Below are 7,297 nucleotides of genomic sequence, written 5' to 3'. Positions count from 1 at the left end.
AGGTGTACAGCAACACAAAAGGGACTTTGGGAGAAAAGGAATTGATCAGAGAGGACTTTTAAGTTGTTTACCATGGTGTATGCCATGGGCCTCTCTCCCTCGGGTCACTCCCACACTATCTTTTAAAAAGGCTGCATTGCTTACTAATTCTTTTATATGAAAATGGATTTTTCTGGAAATGTTGAAGGGGACAGGGATGAGTTGCATGTCTGTGTTGATGCAAGGCAAAAACAGATTATGTGGAGAAGCTGGAGTTAAAGACTTCAGTGTAAATCCCTGGAAATGAACAAAAAATTACAGGAGAACTTCAGAGTTTCAAAAGCTGTGGAACTGGTGAGATTCAAGTTGAGATCTCCCAGGGGTAAAGAAGAACCCAGTTAATATCTAGGTTTTAGGCGGAAGAAACAGGAAATAGCATAAGATATATATGTGATATGATGAAAAGATGGGAGTAGAGAATAAAAAAGGCCCAGAGAAGGGTAGAGGGATTTAGAAAGCGTCGAGGGACCTGCTAGGCTTAGAGGCTATAGTTCACCTATACTCTTTGTCCCCCCAGCCCCCCAACCACCACCCTAGAGAAACTGAAGATGAGCCCCCAGCAGTAACTGAGTTTTTTTTCCTGTCCCTCTTCCCAGTTTTCTAAATTAAGTTATGTTGGCCCAGAGAGACAACTGAGATGGGAACTCTGAGGAAAGAAGAGAACATCATCTTTGTGGGCAGGGAGGGGCTAAAGTATAGCGTCTAGGGCCTTTATCCAATATCCACAGACCATCTGTTTCGTGTTGTAGTGGGGTCTGGGAAAAAAACCCAATCACGCAATTCAGGGGCCATGGATTGGATTATTAAGAGAGTTCAGAAAAACTGAAGAAGGAGTCCTCAACACTGGTTCATCAGTCATTCCCCAGCCCCACCCCCCATCCAGGTGTCTTGGCCAAGCCTTTCCTCTGTGTTAGGGCTGATCTGAATAGCAATGCTGAGCCTCTGAAGTTTCTAATCAGATGCTGGAGCCCCAGTGCTGTCCTCATGGAGCAGAACCTCACCTTCTGGAGCAAATCCTATCTGAGATTTTGTCCCCTTCCTCAGGAGAGGTCAATCTACTAACCGAAGAAAATCAACTGTGGATCCCACACAGAAGACCTTTCCGTAAGGTTTTCAAGAAAATAAAAAATATTTTTATCCACTTTATAAATGAATAAAAGAGAAGTAAATTAGAACTCTGTTAATGCAAAGTAGAAAGATTTATTTGTGAATTATGATCTGCCTAAAGAGAGGAGAATAAGAATTGAGGCCAAGCCCCTCATTCCTTTTTTGTTTTGCAGCATCAATGCAGGGAAGAAGAGGAACAAAGAGGGAGCATTTGGTAGGTAAGGTTCTGCCTATTCAGTCCAGAGCTCTCAAGGGTTAACCTTAATCTCTCCTTTCCGTAAGACCCAGGTCCACATCCACAGTCTCTAAGGATGTCAGCTGCTAGAGCTCATCCCTCTTAGAAAACAAAGCTCTCAGCAGGGAGAGTCATAGGAAGGAGTCAGAACCAAGAACACTTCTCCAGTTCCCTGCTAGGTCCATCCATGGGAATGCAAGAATGGTGGAATGGGCCTGTGGGTCTTGCCCACTAGGTGGCAGTGTGAGACACAGTGGAAAGGATATCTGGAGGCAGACCTTTTGGGTCCTGATTTGGGACAAATTGTTTAATTTTCCTAAGGCTCAGATTCCTCCTTGAGATACACCTAACCTTCATCCCTCACAGCGTGGTTATGAGGATCAGATGGGATAAAGTATAAAATGTTATTCCATACTTGAGCCTGTCTATTGTTGTCACTGTTTGACCTTGTGTACTAATGCTTGGGGCTCTTGGAGTCTAGTCTCCCAAGAGCCTCCCCCAGAGGACAGTTTTGCTCAGCCTCCTATAAGATCCTTTGCTCCTACCTTCACCGCATGTAACCAAGTCTCCTGCTTTCCCAGCTTGGAGAGTTTGCCAGAAAGGAGTACACGTGACATGGGACCTGTTTGCTCTTTGGAAAAGCAGGTATTGATGAAGCTCTTCTCCTTCTTTCCTTCCCCCTCTTCCTAGTACGGCCTCTGTGACTGCAGGGCCCCCGTACAGCCGAGGTTGACATGAGAGGGTAATCTTATAGGGAAGGGAATTTGAAAGAAGCACCCTCCTTGAAGAAAAAAAGAAGCATCTTGAAGTCAGTGACGTAGGGAACGTGACTCCTGCCAGGCTTGCTGGGCCCTCCTAGCCTCATTCTGCTCCCAGCTGCAGCTTGTACATCCTGTCTTTTGCAGCCATCTGGGCAAGCTTCTTGATGATAACACTTTGCGGCAAGATCCCTGCTGGGAGGATCATGATAGAGTGACTGTAGAAGCTGATCTTCTGATGTCTGGGGAGGTTGAGGAAGCTGCTGCTTCCTCTGTGTCCCTTTGCTTTCCACAGCTCCTCCGCCTGAGCCCTCCCCTCCCTCAGAGGCCTGTCTCTGGGGGACTTGGCAAGCAGGTGCACTGAGGAGGTAGCTTCTCTTCCTCAGCCCTGATCTCCAGGAGCTCCAGGAGATACAAGTCACAAAAAGAGTGCATTTCCAAATTATGGAGCAGAGGGAAAAGGAGGAGGGACACTTCCCAAGCAACTGAGGCAGACTACCAATGAAATCTTCTGGAACTACTTTTTTTTTTTTTTTTACTTTATTAAAATACTGAGTTTATTTCACATGTATATTTTTGTCTCCCCACCATTTCCATTTGTCTGACCACCACTACTACTATGTCCTATCATAACATTCTAGACATACTTAAAACCAAGCAAAGGGTGGAGTTCCATCTTTTAAAACTAAACATGCATTTTGGACAACACATTCTTGGCAATGGAACCTGGACAATATTTATCAGACATGGTAGGGAAAGTTCTCACTCTTCATTATAAAAAGGACAGCCAGATATCAACTATTTTCTTTCTTTCTATCTATCTATCTATCTATCTATCTATCTATCTATCTATCTATCTATCTATTTATGGCTGCGTTGGGTCTTTGTTGCTGTGCGCGGGCTTTCTCTAGTTGCTGTGAGCATGGGCTACTCTTCATTGCGGTGTGTGCGTTTCTCATTGTGATGGCTTCTCTTGTTGCGGAGCATGGGCTCTAGGCGCACGGGCTTCAGTAGTTGTGGCACGCAGGCTCAGTAGTTGTGGCTCGCGGGCTCTAGAGCACAGGTTCAGTGGTTGTGGCGCACGGGCTCAGTTGCTCCACAGCATGTGGGATCTTCCCAGACCAGGGCTCGAACCCGTGTCCCCTGCATTGGCAGGCAGATTCTTAATCACTGTACCACCAGGGAAGTCCTTAAACTATTTTCTTAAAGAGACTTCCTCCACTGCCAGAGATCTTGAATAGCCATCCGGAAACAATTCTTCACATAATTGATGAACTTGGCTTCCACTTTGGGAAGGGAACCACCTTTTTCTATACTTGCTTGCATTTTTCCTTTAATGTCTTCTACAGAGCTAGGTCCTTTCCGTGTTTTAGCAGTCTTTTCCTGTTTTTTGAAGGATTCTTGAGCTTTTGATCTTGGTGTTGATGGTTTTGAGTCTTTTCCATTCTGGTTTGATTTTTGTGCATTTTTGGCTGGAGTATCTTGTACAGATTTCTTTACTGGAGCTTTTTCTTCAGCTTCCTCATCATCAAAGTCATCATCATAGTCATCTGCATCATCATCGTCATCTTCATCAGCAGCAAGTTTTACTTTTTTCTGTGGAAACTTGCTACCACTTCCAGGGGCAGAACACTTTCCAGATATACTTAGGAGAGTCACATCCTCCTCCTCTTCATCTTCTGACTCTGCATCTTCCTCCACAGCTACTAAGTGCTGTCCACTAATAATGCACAGGCCCTGAACCACACTTCAACCGTCACACCACAGGTGGTGTTATTTCAAAGCCCCCAAGGGAAACCATTGGCTGTACAGACATTTTTGAAGTTGCCAGTGTTACTTAAATTGGACTGCCTTCATAATTCATCGCCTCTGCTCCAACAATGTGCAACTCATCCTTTGCGCCAGCCCCTAAACTGAGCGTTCTTAAAGATAACTGGTACTCATTTTCATCATTATCCACTTCAAAGTGATAATCTTTGTCAGCCTTTAGTTCACAACTGAAAAGATAGTTCTGGGGCCTCAGGGGGCTCATGTCCATGTCCATTGAATCTTCCATGGGTTGGTGGCATGCACTTAGGTGGGAGAGAAGGTGGACGGAGATAAACGACTACTGTTCCGGAGAACAGCCGCGAAGGATGGAATCACACCAGGGATGGGACTACTTTAGTCTCTTGCAGACACACAGGACACTGCCAGCTCCCAAGCCTTGTGGAGCATCATAGACAAACCAGAGCAGCTGCAGTCCTCGGCAGTTCCCAAACCCCAAAACTTGAGGGGACTCTTTGCAGCAGAAGTGGAGCCAGCTCTTCCAGGGTGTCCCCTCTCTGCATAGTGAGTCCCTGGGGCTACTGTCCTGGTCTTGGGTGGCTGACCCCCACTAGCGTCTCCCTTTGCCTTATTCAGTGGATTCCCTAATGGGCCCAGTCCATATTCAGGCTAAAATATCCCCATTGCAGCCCCAGCCCCAGCCCCCTCTGATCTTGAACCCTGCCCCAATCCCAGCCCCTAACTCAGGCCCACCTTCAACCTCTCTCCCATTCTGTCACCCCAGATAGGGACTGTGGAGTATCCTTCTCTGAACCCGAGGATGAAGTACAGTCTCTCATCCCAAAAGAAATTCAACCCCAAGACTGGCACTTATTCCAGAAGCAGCTGGACCTCTTTCGGGTCCAAAGAGCTCAGGAAACCTTTCATCCTCTAGCTCCCAATGTTCCTCAGTGCAACATGGCCTCTCCGTCCTAAGTACCAGGCTCCATCCTTGCTAGAGAATTTCCTATTATCAATGAGATCTGGCGGCAGCTGGAGCACCACCTTTGAAAGAGCTTCATCCAACACTGGGCCCACCTGGCACAGATACAGCCTCAGGGCAAACTAGCAGGGAATTCTTGGCCAAAGGGCAAACATGAACCTTCACAGACCTCTGTGATAGGGGCCAAAGTAGCAAGGAAGAATCTAGGCCACATGACGTTGAGGCAATCAGGAAATTTCCATGTGAAGGGACAGGCAAAGTGACCCACAAAGAGTCTGGTGCATAGCCTGAGGAAGAGCCCCCAAATAACCCAGGTATTTAGAAAGCTATCCTGTGAGGAGTCTAGGGTCTGACTCTGAGGAGACAGAAAGTGACCTGGTATGTCACTCAGGGAGCTCAACAGAGAACCTAGACCAGAGGCAACTGGAAAACACCCTAAAGATTCATTTGGACAAGAACTTGGGTAGATGTCTCCAGCAGGAGCCCTGTAGGTGTGTGTGGTTCATGGCTTGTTGCCACCTATACAATGCCCCCTCCTGAGGAGTCTTATGGCCACTTGGAAACTGGAAATTCGGCACCTTCAGTGAATCAGGAACACTGCCTGAATACCTCTTGGAAGCTTTCCTTCCTTGATCTAGGCATTAGACAAGCACTAGAAGCCCAGATTATATGGTTTGGGGTACAGCAAAGGTAGAGCTTACCTCTCAAGCTCCTTGAATCCATAAAACCGTTTAGCTGGTAGAGACTCAATCATGGCCCCTTCCTCAGTCCACCTTCCTCTCTCAGCCACCCATGTTTCAGGGATGGCTAAACCAAGGTTTCTTAGCTCTTTGAAAGAAACCCTTAGGCAGGTCAGGAGATAAGCTGATCACAAAAGTTCAGTCCCCATCTTGGATAGTCCTCTCTCGGTTCCTCAGCTGTAAACAAGGAAGGCCAGACAGCCCTGAGATGTTGGTTATCGTTCACACAGGACCTTCAGTCTGAGGAGACCAGACAAACTTTTTAGCTCCTCACACCCATCATCATGGACAAACTGTGGCAGAGTGGGAATGTATGGGGGACAAAAGAGGCAGTCCAGAGTCACTCCAAGTCAAACAATGGCAGGACATGACCCAAGGGGTGAGAGTGGAGTCATGTCCCAACAGCCTCCAGTCACAGAGGAGCAGTACCCCAGAGGCAGAGACCACAGAGGAGAGGGTCTGGAGGCGAGCATCTCCTTTCCACTTTAGGAAAAGGATGTTGGAGATTAATTTAGGGATTCCTTCAAAAGCCAAAAAGTCCAGGGAAGAAGTTCAAGACGACTGCAGCTCCTGAGCCACAATTGGAAGATGTTCTGAGAGCCTGTGAGCTGGAAGATGCACAGAAACTAAATGGCTGTCTGAGCAGTCAAGGGGTCCAGTGACCAAGGAATCTCCCTCCCCGCCCTGAGGAGTGTTGGTTGCCCAAAATCTGCAATGGCCAAGCCTTGAAGAGCAGCTTGCTCATGGACTGAGGCTCATACTGGAGGTAGAGATGCAGAGCCAGCCTCAGGATTTTCCCATTGAAGTGCTCCTTGCCTCAGAGAGTCCGCCTACTCCATTTCCTTAAATCTATAAATCAATTTGAGGAGAGTTGACATCTTAATAATACCATGCCCTTCAATTCACAACACTGTAGATCTCTCCATGTACTTAGACCTTCTTCAATTTCCCTTGGCAATGTTAATTTTCCTTGTACAGCTACTACACATATCTTGATAAATTTTATCCCTATTTCATATTTTTACATGAATGCTATTTTTAAGTTTCTAATTGTTCATTGCTAATATATAGAGATAAAATTTTTGTTTTTTGACCTTATATTCCATACCTTTGTTAAACTTATTAGTTCCAGTGGCTTTTTCTGTTGACTCTTGAGGATTTTCTACATAGACATGTCATCTGTAAATAAGGAAAATTGTACGTCTCCCTTTCCAGTCCATGTGCTTTTTATTTTTCTTGCCTTACTGCATTAGCTAGTACCTCCAGTACAATATTGAATAGAAGTGGTATGTGTAGACATCCTTGTCTTGTTCTTGATCTTAGGTTGGAAAGTATTCAGTCTTTCATCACTAAACATGATGCTGGCTGTAGGTTTTTTTGTAGATGGCCTTTATCAGATTGAGGAAGTTCCCTTCTATTCCTGGTTTTCTGAGTTTTTTTTTTTTTAACCAGGAATGGGTATTATATTTGGTCAAATGCTTTCTCAGCATCTATTGAAATGAACATAGTGTTTTTCTTTTTCAGTTTGTAAATATGGTGAATTATGTTGATTTATTTAATGTGAAACCAACTCCACATTCCTGGGATAAATCATACTTGGTCATGATATATTATCCTTTAATATGTTGTTGGATTAAACTTCCTAAAATTTTCTTTAGAATTTTTGCAA

General features: G+C 45.4%; 1 pseudogene across 1 annotated transcript in view; it reads right to left on the bottom strand.

Annotated features, from left to right (window-relative positions):
- LOC309663952 (nucleophosmin pseudogene) overlaps nucleotides 1-7,297 on the bottom strand; it is a 16,608-nt pseudogene extending 9,311 nt beyond the window's left edge. Inside the window, exon 1 of the transcript XR_014268432.1 lies at nucleotides 145-7,297. The product of XR_014268432.1 is annotated as a nucleophosmin pseudogene (transcript). The remainder of the gene's footprint in view (nucleotides 1-144) is intronic.

The sequence above is a fragment of the Balaenoptera physalus genome (assembly GCF_965194825.1).
Source record: "Balaenoptera physalus genome assembly, chromosome: 7".
NCBI lineage: Eukaryota > Metazoa > Chordata > Mammalia > Artiodactyla > Balaenopteridae > Balaenoptera > Balaenoptera physalus.
This window is presented reverse-complemented; position numbering and strand designations above follow the sequence as displayed.